Source organism: Typopeltis vanoorti, chromosome 21 (genome assembly GCF_054136105.1).
Source record: "Typopeltis vanoorti isolate ZY-2024b chromosome 21, IOZ_Tvanoo_1.0, whole genome shotgun sequence".
Classification (NCBI taxonomy): domain Eukaryota; kingdom Metazoa; phylum Arthropoda; class Arachnida; order Uropygi; family Thelyphonidae; genus Typopeltis; species Typopeltis vanoorti.
The window spans coordinates 28,384,240-28,399,688 of NC_143569.1; the positions used below are offsets into that span (position 1 = coordinate 28,384,240).

The 15,449-nt window shown below is 35.4% G+C and overlaps 1 protein-coding gene across 1 annotated transcript in view; it reads left to right on the forward strand.

Moving 5' to 3' along the window:
* LOC150094688 (cell adhesion molecule Dscam1-like) overlaps positions 1 to 15,449 on the forward strand; it is a 374,142-nt gene that overhangs the window by 84,997 nt on the left and 273,696 nt on the right. The gene's annotated exons all lie outside the window — the stretch shown is intronic.

Genomic DNA, 15,449 nt, shown 5'->3' on the forward strand with positions numbered 1-15,449 from the left:
AGACTGCCCTCGAATAAAATGCAAAAATTTTTTGAAAACAGCCCATACAACAGATAAATGCAAGGCAGCTTGCCTCAAATGTGGTACCCTGAACCACAAAGTGGACACCTGCCCATCCAGAACCCATGCAGAAAGGATGGGAGGCACGATAAAGCCAACAGATACTACAGAACAAGAGTCGGGAAACCAGGATTTTCCAACTCTAAACGAGGCATACGGCAAAATAACGGTTGTAGAAGAGAAGGCAGCCGCCACAGAAACCATAGCATCCAAACCCAAGAAAGAGAAGAAGCGAGAAATCCATGAAGAAGAAACAGCCAAAAAACAAGCTGCCACACATGATGAAATCACTGCAGAAGAAGAGAAAGAAAATGAACCTGAAAGCATGGAGGCAAACAGCGCCCCCTTCAAAAGACCACTCAGTCCAGAGGAAAAGGAGATGAAAAAAATAAAACCAACAGAAACAGAAGAATTAGAGACTCCTCATGCAAAAGCAGGGGGGAGACTCTAAAGCATCTAGTTAAAGGTATCCCTGGGGTGGCAGAAAAATTTTAAAATGCAATGGTGAGACTAGGGGAACCTGAGCTCCTCCTCACAGGGAAATATGGTCCCAACGTAGTTAGTGCAAAATGGGCTGATCTATTTGTTGAAGACATCAGCAAAATCACCCCTGAGCAAGTACAGGTAGCAAAATCACCCCTGAGCAAGTACAGGTAGCAAAATCACCCCTGGACATAGACAAGGAGGCGGCATCGGCGTTTTTCATAGCTCTCTCCAAATTAGACATGACCAAGGGAAGCGAGGTAGCTAAAAGAATAATGACTGTCTATAACGAACGACAGTCACAATAACCATTCCATGGTTTCTCATCCATAGCTATACTGTTCTCTAGTTCCCACAGGTGGGCGAGGGCCTGAGAACCTGAGCGGCGAAGGCTTACAGCTCCTTGAGAACTGCATCACTCAGGTCAGACCCTTCCCCCACCTTTCTATTTCGGTTTCCAGACCTATCTATAGTTTTGTTTTCTCTGTACTTCATGTTTTTGTTACATGTTTCCTTTTTCAGGATTTTTTCTTTTTTCTAACGTGAAAAATCAACGACCGTTTTAGAATCTCCCCTGGGGGGGGGGGGGGGGCAAACAGATAAAACAGGTCAACTGAGGCCTTTTTTACCTATTCTACCACTATGCACTCTATCTTTATTTCCTCTCCTACTATCTGCTGACTCTCAGCCTATCTTACTCTACAGGCCGATGATGAAGATTTGTTGAACTCACAAATTATTATTATCCCTCAAAACAGAATTGTAGATGTCTACCTGCTAAGCTTTACCCTTTAAATGAGAGAACTTGAAATTGTTGATGGTAATATTTATGCCAAATATTCGTTATTTAATTCATTTTAACTGGAAATATTTGTATACGTACTAGACTCGTTAGTGGATATATTATTTAAACCTTTCAGTGTGGATAAAGAGTAATGTCAAAAGAACGCAAATACTTTCGCCTATGAAAAGACAACTTAATGAAGCAAGACCTCCTGTCTTATTATATTTTGAGAAAACTTACTTAAAGAGAGTTTTTGTTTCCTTAATCCTTTTTCAAATCATCCCTTTTAAAAATGATGTATACAACTTCAACAATTCAGCTCTTTATAATTTTTTCATCACCATTACTAGAGCGGAAGTTCTTTAATATTATTTTTTTCACTCTCTCTGCTTTCTTCTTACACGCTTTGATAAGTACTTACTTCTTTTTCTTTCTTTTTTTTTTTCAACAACTTTAACAACCTTCCACTTTTCTCGGCAAATTTAGATTCCTCACCCTTTTTGAAAGTAAGAAAACAAACATTCTCCCACAAACTGATAGCTGTAATTACGATAAGCTTGAAGTGCATAATAATATGGCTCCTATGGGCGGATGCACAGATAGAAGGGTAAAGAGAAAAAAGAAAAGAAAGACATAATCACTCCGCGATTCTACTCATCACGCAACGTAATGAGAAATGAGCACTGCATAACATAATACCCTGCGTGCTCTGAATAATTAAGTGGGTTCGTTAAAGGCGCGAGTTCTCAGAGCAGCACATCCCTACCCTTTTACTATAACGCTTCCTATGCCAACTCATCGATTTGACTACTCAAAGGCAAAACAAATAAGTCAGGATTTAATATAAAAGTATAGAGTACTATCGTAGTAGCCAATATCCGAAGATACCACAAAAATAAACCATTTATAATCATGTTAGCTTTTTCTTAAAGAAAATATATTTTATTAATTTCTTGGTGATATTATTATAATAAGATTTACCAAGTCTTCGTAAATTGCGTATCATATCGGGTCTATTCACATTACAGGGCTTTTGTGAGAAGACTGTTTACACCTCATTATAGATTGTTTATAAAACGTCGAGAAAAGCAAACAATTAATATTACCAATGACGTAAAAAAAAGCCGGACGCGTCACTGAGCCATTGTTTAAGCTTCTTGATCAACAGTTTATAGATAAACAAGGTGTTTAAGACGCGAACAAAAAAAAAAAAAAAAAAGGATGGGCTCTTCAAGAAGAAACTGAAGTCTGTAAAAGTATCTGAACTCTCATAAATCACAATGACGGACGCTATCTGGAAAAGCCCAACTGAGTTACGGTAGGGGTTGAAAAAAAAAAAGCCTAAGTTTGGAAATCGTTAAATAAATACGAACGTTGTGAGTTTTTTTTTTTTCTTTCTTTTCTATTCAAAGTGATTGATTGATTGCGATCCACGGAGACAAACACGGGACCTAATGGATATTTACATGGGCTGGAGATGAAGGGGCTATCTCACACAGCCAGGAAGGTGTTCTCACTTGGTTCTATTACTTTTTTGTCCACCCGACGAGGAGATGGCTTTGAAGGAATTGGCTTTTAAGAAAAAAAAATATTTATCTTCTGTGTTTACCTTTAAGATTGAACGAAGTAATTCAAGTAGTCGAGACTGGAAAAAACCCTCAAAGAATAACAAAGCAGACCGCTTTAATATTCTGCTTATTTGGGATAAGTAACTTATAAATTACTTATATAATATTTATTTACAATGTAATAATATTTATCGTCTGCATAATTATTCTTTAAATATAGCGAGCGCATGATAAGTTCTTTTATATATAAATATATTATTATTTAATTATTTTTAAAATTTAATAAAATAAAATTGTGTTTAAATTTTAATTAATTAAACTTTAAGTTTACTGAAATTACACTGCTGTGTAATGTAACTTCAGTAAACTTAATCAATGAAATAGTGCATGTAAAACTTAAGTATATAATAAGATTTTATTAGTTATTTTAATAAATAATTTATTCTTTTAAAATACGAACATAAGTAATTAATATTTTTCACTTAACACGACTACATTTTTTCAACAACAATTTTAAAATGCATTAAAACATATATTGTAAGCAAAATGAAAGGTATAATATAATTTATAATATAATTAATGTATGCAACATTTCACTAGTTATATATATATATATATATATATATATATACACACACACACACACACACACACACACACACACACACATAGGGTGTCCGAAGAAAGAACTCCGGGGTTTTCAAAAAAATTTATTTTATGACATTTTGAAGTAGGAATGAATGTAGCATATATTATCAAAGTACAATGTCACCAGTTTGATTACCTGTTAGTGGAACTCAATGTGTGCACCATTTACAGCCCTACAGACATAAAAATGGAATTCTACCTCAGACCACACTCGGGTAAGCATATCCATAGGAATTACTTCTATGGTTTTTGTTATTCTATGGCGCAGGTGGACAAGAGACTGGATTTTTACTTGATACACAATGTCTTTTACGTGGCCCCAAAAGACGAAATCCATTGGAGTTAATCGGGAATGCTCGGTGGCCAAGCATTTGGACCTCCTCTGCCGCCTATCCAATTTTCCTAGGAATCTGTGCTGTTGAACACAGTCCGCATAATCGCTGTATAATGTGGCGGGGGGGGGCACCCTGTTGGAAAATGAGGCACTTCACATTATCAATCTGAAAGCGAAGTGTCTCATTCTGGGGAACAAAGTTCTCTAGCAGATCCAGGTATACAACACTCGTACTCGTCTCCTCATGGAAAAAATAATGCGATCATGCATGATGCACCAGACATTGATTTCGGACTGTTAGGGACGAACTAAACTTTTCTGACCCCCCCCCCCACACACACACATACACCTGACAAGTATGGCAATTCACAATTCCATGCACATGAAACGTTGCCTCGTCAGGAAATAAAACGCTCAGGACATAGTTGTCATGTTCAGTAATGAGGTCTAAGGTCTAACATGGTGGTCACAAACCGAACTCTTTGTGACCTATCAGTTGGCTGGATGTGATGAACAAGCTGCAGTTTATAAGCAAGAAATTTCAATCTGTGTGGACAACTTCATGCACTGTGTTCTTAGGAATGTTTAACTGACGACTCACACTACGAACCGAACGTTTCGGACTACCCTGGAAAGACGGTCGAATTCGTTCCCAGTGTTCCACACTTGGTGCAGGCCTACTTGTTGAGTGTCCTTTTAAAATATTTACTGTTTCCAAGATAGAAGCAATTCCCATGGATATGCTTACCCGAGTGTGATCTGAGGTAGAATTCTGTTTTGATGTCTATAGGGCTGTATATGGCGCATACATGAGTTATATACTAACAGGTAATCAAACTTGTGACATTGTACTTTGATAATATATGTTACATACATTTATGCTTCAAAATTCTTTATATAAATTTCATTGAAAATCAGAGTTTTTTTTCGGACACCGTGTGTGTCAAAGTATCAACATAAAACGGGATTACCTTCTCTGAAGTAATCAGGGATCAGCATTTATATTAGCAGGAGAGAATGAGAATGATAGTTACCACTAGCCTGAGCAGTTATTTTTGTATTCTAGTTTAATTTATAATTATGAATTTAGAAATAGTCTATTCGCTTTCATTTACTAAATTTTAAATAAAAAAAAAAGGTGAAATTAAAGATTTTTTTAGCAATGTTTTACAATATTTCCTTTTTTGTTTCCACCTTTCGCTAAAACCGTCGTATATTGTACTTTTCTGAGTAGTCAAATGGGGGCTAAGAACTAATAACATTACTAATAAGAAGACATTATAAGTAAGCAAAGAACTAAATAAAATCAATTTACAATAAACAAATTGAAGCGTCGATTTGTAGGACTACTTAATATCGTTAATGGCCTCAGAGTTATAAAAAAATAAACACGAAATATAATAAATATAAACAATGAAATAATAAATTAATGGATTTATAATATTATAAATAATGAACTAAGTATCTTGTAGCAATTGCTTTTCTAATTTAATAATAAAATACAACTACCAGTGATCTTAACAGAATCAGTGTGATGTATGCACTACAAATATTTCGAGACAGTATATCGTTTATAGGCATACTTTTCTCTAATATAAATGATATTTTAAGATTTTATATAATATTTTAATTTATCTTTAATGTAATAGAAAATATTTTTAAATATTAAAATTATTAAGAATTTTTTCAATACTAAGCTTCTTTTATTTTATAAAGTATTTTTTAACTTACATATTATTTATATAAATTTATGTTTTAACTGTTTTTTTTATATTTATTCGTATGTAATATTTTTATTTTTGGTTATAATATCATAATAAATATAATATTATAAATATAATATTATAATAAATATTAAGTTTCATATAAAGTTTCTATTCGTTACCCCCCACCCCCCCCCCCCCCCACCCCCCCCCCCCCCCACCCCCCCCCCCCCCCACCCCCCCCCCCCCCCACCCCCCCCCCCCCCCACCCCCCCCCCCCCCCACCCCCCCCCCCCCCCACCCCCCCCCCCCCCCACCCCCCCCCCCCCCCACCCCCCCCCCCCCCCACCCCCCCCCCCCCCCACCCCCCCCCCCCCCCACCCCCCCCCCCCCCCACCCCCCCCCCCCCCCACCCCCCCCCCCCCCCACCCCCCCCCCCCCCCACCCCCCCCCCCCCCCACCCCCCCCCCCCCCCACCCCCCCCCCCCCCCACCCCCCCCCCCCCCCACCCCCCCCCCCCCCCACCCCCCCCCCCCCCCACCCCCCCCCCCCCCCACCCCCCCCCCCCCCCACCCCCCCCCCCCCCCACCCCCCCCCCCCCCCACCCCCCCCCCCCCCCACCCCCCCCCCCCCCCACCCCCCCCCCCCCCCACCCCCCCCCCCCCCCACCCCCCCCCCCCCACCTTCAAGGATAACCAAGTTAAATTGAAAGTAGAATCCTGCCTACATCTCCCCAAAACTGTTTTTTTTTTTTCTTGAACGTAAATTTATTTCCCTGCTTCTTCCCTGAGGGCTTTTTTAACGATCCATAACCCTAAAATTGATTTAAGCTAAACTATTGTTTGACAGCGGGCAAACGGCGTTTGAACAAACTTCTAATACTTGCCGGAAATTCTTCATCTTCAAACCTTACTACACCATCAGATGTTTACATAAACGTGAGAGGAATTGGAAGGGGGGGGGAAAGCAAAAGAAAAAAAAATAAAGTGAGCTCAAAAGTTTCCTATACGAATTCTCTGCCAGCAAAAAAAAAAGTTCAATTTCCTCAGTCCTAAGTCTGGTTTAGAAAGTGGAACGAGAAAGCCAGCGTTTGGTCTTTCTCTCTCTTTCCTTTCAGAGGAATATACTTTTCTTTGGTTGGATGAGCTACATCCCTGAGGTGGGTAACTGGATTTCTTCCTCGATATTCCTACATACGTAGATATCTTTTACAAATTTGATCTGCCCTTGAATGCGACTGCTATATTAAATTTTAAGTAAACATTAGAATCTAAGCTTTCTTTTTTCCTGCTTTAATCTTATTTTGAATTACAAAATGAACATTTTGCAGAAGTTTCGGTATTGCTATTAATAATGCATTCCCTGTTTATAGTTTATATAACATAAATAAATATTGCAGATTTAATCCAGGTAAGCAGGAAATATGTCTTCCGAAATATAGCTAAAAGAAAATAGTCTACCGCATGGAAAGAAATTTTAGCTTGCCCATGTATATCCTGCTTTGCCGCATTACTTTTATATAATTTAAATCGGGTAAAGATAAAGAAAACAACCTCTTATCTTGATTGCTTTATTTATTTACTAGACGGATATATTTTCTCTTACTGAAATAACTCTATTTGTAATTATTTTTAAATGAATGTCAATCAAATTTTAAACTCCAGTAACAAACATTTAGTAATAAATAGATAATCGAGATTCAGCTTTAGAGTTTATTATATTTAATCGAGTAACAAATATTAATAATAAAGTAACAGTTATTTATTAATGCTAAAGTAAATTTCTATGTCTTATTATCCAATCAAGTTTCCCTTCCATAATTTTTCTTAGCCTTTTCTCAAGTATTCTGGCATATATCTTATCTAGAATATTGAACGTAATTTTTACAGTTTTATTTCTCTGTTTATGGATGAGTATACTATTCGAGATCTATTCCACTAATACACAATTCAACGTTCTGACCCTTTTGAATTATGCAATGCAGCCACTATAAAACTATTATACATCCATATTGAGCATTTCTGGTTCGAATATCATCTACTCCAGCTGAATTTTGCATTTCAAGTTTCTGAGATTTATCTATTTCAAGCGTTGAAATTATATATTTCAATGATTCTAGGTTAGCCTGATTAGATTTATAAAATTTCGGATTTAAGATGTGGAAAAAGATTCACGTGATTTCAACTTTTGTTTCGACATATCAGTTTTATAGTCAGAATAATTCAAATAATAACAATTCCATTCTCAAGATGAAATTTATTCAAAGTTGGAGGTTATGATTTCCTGCAAAACTGACTGGATCCTTTCAGTTTGTTTATAATCAAATCCTTTGTAAGGTAAAAATTAATTAAAACAAAATTATGAAACGTATGTATGCCAAAAAAAGTGAAATGTATTTAATAATAAACTTCAATATATCTTTTGACCCTTTCTCGTTCGTTGGATTTAAAAAATAAATAAATAAAAAACACAACTTGATATAGTTCTTTGAATAACATAAATTAGTCACAAACATTATAACTCTAATTTCTTCTAAAAATTGACAATAAAAGTTCCACTCTGTTCAATATACCCCCTCTATCCAAAAAAGAAACCGAACGTTTCGAAAATCGAAGAAATTAGTGGCGCCACCTGTTGTATCTTTTTATTGTCGAAAGCGGCAATCTTCATTAATGTTGTGTCAACTGTTTATGACATTTGTTTCATTAGAAGCCGAGTTATATAGTGCCAAGAGAGACTGTGTTTTGGCGAACAGTCGTAAACTGAGTTTCAAACAGATTGACTTTTGTGTTAAACTTGGTAAACGTTTTACCGAAACGCATCAAATGCTTCAAAAAGCATACAGTGATGAATACTTATCCCGTACTCAAGTTTACGAGTGGTTTAAGCGATTTCAAAGTGGTCGTGAGACGCTTGAGGACGACGAAAAGCCTGGCCGTCCACAAACTGGACTGAGCGAAATTAAAATCCAAAAAGTGCTTGATTTCATCAAAGAAAACCCGAAATTGTCCGTGAGATTGATTGAAGATGAATTGGGGATTCCAAAATCAACTGCGCACAACATTTTGATCGAGAGTTTGGGCCTTCGTAAACTGAATTTGGAATTTGTTCCCAAAAAGTTGACCGACGATCAAAAAATGTATTGAATTGAACACTGTAAGGACATCATTAAAACCGCTCGTAAGGACTCAAACTTTTTATAAACAATCGTTACTGGTGACTAAACGTGGTGTTTTGAGTATGAGTCTGAAACATAGTGCTGATTGAAGACCACCAGAAGAGGGGCATCCGAGAATAAGTCGCTTGAAGTCAAAAATAAAGACAATGCTGATTTGTTTCTACGATTCCAAGGGCATTATCCACAAAGAATTCGTTCCGCTTGGACAAACGGTCAATGATGAGTTTTTATCTCGACGATTCGAAGCGATTGATAGCGAGAATTCGTCGCTGTCGGTAGGAATATCGTGACGACCGACCGTTCGTCGAAACACACTGTCACTCTGGGCACTGTAACTCGGCTTGTAATGAAACAAATGTCATAAACAGTTGACACAACATTAATGAAGGTTTCCGCTTTCGACAACAAAAAGATACAACAGGTAGCACCACTAGTTTTTTCTATTTTGAAAAAATTCGGTGTCTTTTTGGACAGAGGGTGTAGAAACTATTGTGTATGTATTTGTAATTCTTGCTAAAACCTTACGTTCATTTTGTCAGTGTTTAGGTAAGCGATGAAATTTTCGTCGCTAAATAAGTTCAAAGGCTGTATTATCTATATATATATATATAGGATATTTCACCAAACAATGGGTGATACGTTATGAAAAAAAGAGCTTAAAGGTGTATGAAAATTTGTTAAAATACACCACACCCCAAAATCTGTATAAATAAGACAAAAGCGAAATGAAGTAAGATCAAAATTAGACAAATAGTGCGAGAAATGGTTTCTTTGAAGAAGATACAGCAGAAGTTAAAAAAAACTAGATAAAGCTTAATAGGAGAGATAGGAAATTCAAGAGAGTTCTTTTATGCGGCGAACGGGAGGAAGAATAATTAGAAGTTCACTGGCAGACAAAGTAACCATGGAGGAGAATGTAGTGCAGTTATTACACGAGCACATTCTCAGCGTATTTCATCTTTGAATGTATGATAATGTGCGATGCTCAAAAAAAAAGTGAAACACTAAAAAAGTATTTAAGGATAAGTGTTTTGAAATTTCCGAAATAATTAAGGCTATTGTATTATGTCTGTTATTTTTGTTCATTTGGCCGGTTTGCTTGTTTTGTGTGATGAAAAATTCGAGTTTTGGAAAACCCTGACACGATAAGTAAGTCAGATCTTAATAAGACTTTGTAGTTGAACAACATATTACCATGTTTTTTAGGAAATGCGCAAAATTGATGACTGTGATCTTGATCAGGTTGTTTGAAACAGTCCTAACCCTCAAGAGTCGAACAGCACTGGAAGCAAACTAGTAACAGTTTGCTTCCAGTACTATTCCAAATTCTGTGCAATATTCCTCGGTTTTGGAAAATACCGAGGAATATTGCACAGAATTTGGTTGTTAGTAAAACGATTTTCTAAGATGGTCAAGCATTGATTAGCAAGGAGTAGGTCTACTTTTAGTAAACCGTTCGCATTTCAAAAATTCGCGAATGTATGGGATACGGAGTATGACTTATGTACAGTAATATTTTTCAACCTGTTGAAGACATTTCACAGCTTGCGACATATTAGAATATAGGATGGAGGAGATGTGGATGAGAGGAGATTAACCAGATGGATAGGAGATTGCTTGTCAGAACGATGCCGGCAAGGAACATACACCCCCCCCCTGGCATGCCACATAGCTCTGAATTTATCCAAGACTTTCACTTTATTTGTTAGTGATATTTCATGTGAAATTACAGCATATATCCAGTTCTTTGCTAATAATGAACAGTTTATAAAAGGTGCTGATATCAAGTGCCTTCGGTATGATTTAGACTTTTAGCTTGGCATATGAAAGGTGCAATTTTCGTGTCAATATATGCAAACGATGTTGCACTTTGGAGCGTAAGCGTGAAGCGCGCGCTATGTACACTTTTGAAGGAATTGTGCTGTAGTAGAAGATGGGATATAGAATATCGGAATGATAGTCGACATAATCTCGATATTCAGGGCGTACGTTAAGCAGCGTACTGCTGCTGTGATAAGTATGACACTGGCAAGTAGATATAAATTGGTTGTATTATACCCTGTAATAAAGCCTGTAATAAAGGATGTGAGTGGATTTATTTTCCATGGAAGTAATAGGTAAGCTGAATGTGTTGCTGGGAGTGTGAGTGAAGTTTTGAAGGAACAATATGGGAGATGTATTGCTGATTGGGTGTGGGGACTCTACCACGTAACCAGTATGGGAGATGAGTCAGTTACTTCCATGAATGATTGTTAATAATAATAATTATAATAGACCATCTTTATTGAAAAACAAAACGATTGTAAGTAACTCAATCTCTTCAACTGTATCATTTTTATGGCAAAATTGAGCAACATTAAATTATTATAGAGTACATATTACAAAAACGTCTGTGTGTTCAATGTCTGTTGGGCAATACAAGAATGGTATTATGGTGATTAATAATTTCCTCATCCGATTTTAATAAAACAGTGACTCTTCACATCGCAGATAACCAAGGACTGGACAATGCATATGAATCTATCAAAGATAAATATTTAAATTTAAACGGCTTACTTTAGAATAGAAAAATAAGTCAGATCATACCAAATGAAACTGTATGTACAGCATCATTGTTTATATATTTTTTTAGTTTTAAACGGCTTTTTTGCACAACCCATTATTTGACTACAAGTTATCCATGCAGTCTTCCTTTATTTCCATTGAACCCTTGCTTAAAGATCTACTATAGCTGATTTTATATCTTCAATTTTTTTTTCTGTGTACAAATAGGAAACATATTTTTGGCTATTGTAAAAATATAAAATTTTTTCAGCGTAAATTCGTGTACGACTAATTTTATATAAGCTGTGTTGAACTATTAAACAAATCAATTACGGAATATGATTATAATACAATCGATACGTTTTTTGAAAGATACATAAGAGCAGTTCCTGTCTCTGATCTGTACACAGTAGGAAAGCCACTGATTAAATAGAAATGCTTCCTTTTTATCTAGAAAAATAATAAAGACTTCTGCACAAACCAGTATTTACTAGTCAGTGTATTTCGCATTTCCCAAACAAAATTGGATCTCTAAAATGGTGCACAATTTGTTTTGTGTATACAACTATATTAATTAATGTTTTTGTCTTTTTTGCAAGACTAATCTAAACAATTCCCACCTGGAATCTGTTGCCATATTACGCCATCATTCATCACCATCCTTTACTGGGAGGGATGAGGGTTGTGAGAGCGGCAGTTTTTACTTTAATAGTGGAGAATATTGCAACAGTATAAGCAAAGCTATACTCGACGTCCATTTTTCATCTGCTAACATAAAAAAAGTGAGTAAGTTTATCTCAAGTTTCTTTTTTTCCCGTTCGTTCTGTAATACTCTCTCTCATTCGATGCAGTAAATTAAACTAGACAAATTTTCTATCTGTTATATAAAATAATTCAGACATGGCGTGCTTTTGATTAGTTCGTCCCTGTTTTAAGAAATTAATGCTGCTTCCCATTTGAATTTTCATAATAGGTTTTCTTTGTTTGCCATCTTCCGAATTAACTTTGTAATTTTCTTTTAAGTTTCTTTGTCTTAACTGTAAACCAGTATTGATTTTTATGATGACTTTCGAGTTCTGTGTGCTTTATGATTCTTTATTAGAAGATATTGAAAGTAAAGTCTTTTCTTATTCTTTCATTTCATTACAGGTACAAAAGTGCACACAAATCCATCTCTTTGTTTCTTTGCTTTCCATTTTTTTTTCCTTAAGAAAATGGAATTTTCTAATAAATTGAGACTTTGGTTTTGAAAAAGTGGTGGTTTATAATCAAGCCTTTGAGTTAAACAGGATGTAATTATTCAATTTCAAAAATAATAAATAGATTTAAAATATAAAATTAATTAAAAACGAAAGAATAGCAAATTATGTGAAAGTTTAAAGGAAAACTCCAACATTAAAAATTAATATTTGAAGTCCATGCCTGCATTGACACTCAGATGTAGTTCCGATATTTATCTCGATCTAATACTGAGTGAAACATCTTCACAACTAGGCTACTTGGACTTCGTATCAATTACCTCAGTATTCAATAAATCAAAACAGGCTTCGTTTCGGATATTACTATACCGGTTATTCAAAGTGGACAATGAAAGATGCCAAGACTTTGTGTATATTTAAATAAAGGATTAAAACAGAATATAATTTTATGTAAAGTATAATTTATTTTGTAATTAGAAAGAAAACAAAATTTTAAACTTTTCTAATACAGAATTTTTAAAAATAAAATAATACACCTTTTCACTATTTATATATTAAAATTATATATAACTTATGCATTAATCCCATCTGAGCGATCAGAAAGACTTATGCCCATCACTCAGATGGTCCTTAGCCAGTCCTTATAAGGATAAGGACCATCTGAGTGATGGGCTTAATGCATAAGTCTTTCTGGTATATATATATATATATTTTTTTAGCTTGCGTTTAGCTTTCCTCTGGTACCTTCCTTAAGAATGTCTTAATAATTTTTTTTTTAAATTTTTTATGTTTATTTGGAGTCATAAATGTCCAACAGCGGAAGTTATACCACCTCACTATAGTATTCTGTCCAGCGTTATCAGGCAACTGCAAGATACTGGCATGTTTATATAAAAATCAGAGATCTACTGGTATTTATTTATTTATCCGGATATAACAACAAATATTGGAACAGCCTTTAAGAATCTTAGTCAAGGATTACCAACACGCCGAGAACTGACATGGAGGGTCATGAACGGCTATCTCTTATTGAATTGAATCACAGTATATCTTTCAGAACTCACTGTGCAGAGCATGTCACTGCTTCGAAACAATCGAATATTTTTTACTCCTATGTGGAGGCTCATCAGTTATGGATAAACATATCAAACCAGTTGCAAATCCCAATTTGTTTCATTAGATCAAGTTTTATGTCTTCAGTTTAATCCATGTCGATCCAACCACAGAATACATATCTTCTTGATGAATAAAATATGTGGAAAAGGAAAAATAACCAACATATTAATAGCATTGACAGACGTGTGGAAAACACACACGTTCGTCTCGGTAATTAAATTTCTACATCTCAAAAGAAGCCTGTATTGGGGGGTTGGGGATCGTCTTGACTGACTCTGGTTTCTACCCCCTATTCTCCGTAATATAATGGATACTCACCTCAGTAATACTCATGGATGCAGTTGTCTAACAATTAATAACAATAGACTTGTCTATTGCGAGGAGATCATTTTGTAAATGTCATTCTCTAAACTGATAATTTTCCCCCTAAAAATATCCAAATGATTGAGTTAAACAAATGCTATTTAATATTTCTTAATTATCTTTTAAAAATGACTTCACGTGAATTATGATCATAAATAATAAAACTTTCGGTAGAAGGTATAATTAGTGTAATCAAAATCAACAACTCTTGGCTTAATGAGATCATTACGTTGTCTTCCAAGTAATGCAACTTAACTGAAATAAGAATGGTCGTACGGACTCTCAAACTGAAGCAATTGAGAGATAAGAATTTGATTCCAAATGAGACTATTTGTTAAGCTGAGAAAGCTTCTTAAATGCTATCGATTACAAACAAAAAGTAATCTTTCCGTTAGCTATTATTTTAACTCCACTTATTATTATTACACTCGAGTTTCTAAAAATTAATGCGTATATTTATCTTCTTCTTCCAAAGCAGAATTTTAAATTCTCTGGAGAGGTTGTTGCATCAAATAGTCTTGTGAAGCAGTGAGGAAAATTTCAATTTAAGTTTCAAGTATACACGATTTGCTTTACGGCTGTATAGGTGAAAGCTGTAATAGAAAGGTCAAGACAGATATACGACATGTCATCCAAACACTCTACTTGAGAAACGAAGTCTTAACTAGCATCCGAGTGTTTCAAAATATCTTCAATTATTCACAACTGTGAACTTGGTCTTGGTCCAAATTTGGTAGAAAGCTCTGAAGAAAGATCGTTGCCGCCCTGCTAGAAACGAGCCTATTTAATATACTTTATCCAAGGAGGAAGAAAAAGAGAGAGATAAGTATAGTTATATTTAACAATATGTAGGTCAGTACATACATCATGCGTTTGGATAATATATTTAAATTTGAAAAGTAGAGCTAAAATTGCAATAAACTTTATCATTATGCGCTAACAAAAGTTTACAGTTAGTGAAATTTATATAATTATATTAATGAAAAGTAAAATTTAAAAGTGAAAACTAAACGAATAACTTGAAGCAGAATTTAAAATTTTAAACGGGAATTACAGTTTATTAGTTTCTGCTTAAGATAATAATTTGCATATAAAAATTAAAATGCATTATAAAATCATAGTAAAAGAAAAAAATTAAATTCGATGAAATCAAGTAATCTGATTCTGCTTTTCGTTCAGCATGTGACCTCGCAGATGACAATTTGGAATCTAACCATTTTTATGCAATTTTTAGCATTCGAAATTATAGTCCTTATAAGGACTGGCTTAAAGGGGCGAAGCAAGAATGCTTTTCATATTCCCCGTTATCTGTAGAGGACAGTGTAGGGATAAGGTGTTATTGAGCTATTAAAGCTCTGATCATGGCAGGAGGGTAACAACAATAGCCGAGCCTCAGTTAGAACTTCATTGGCTACAACATTGCCATCCATTACCCTCCAAGAGTATTGGATTGAATGAATCAATCACCG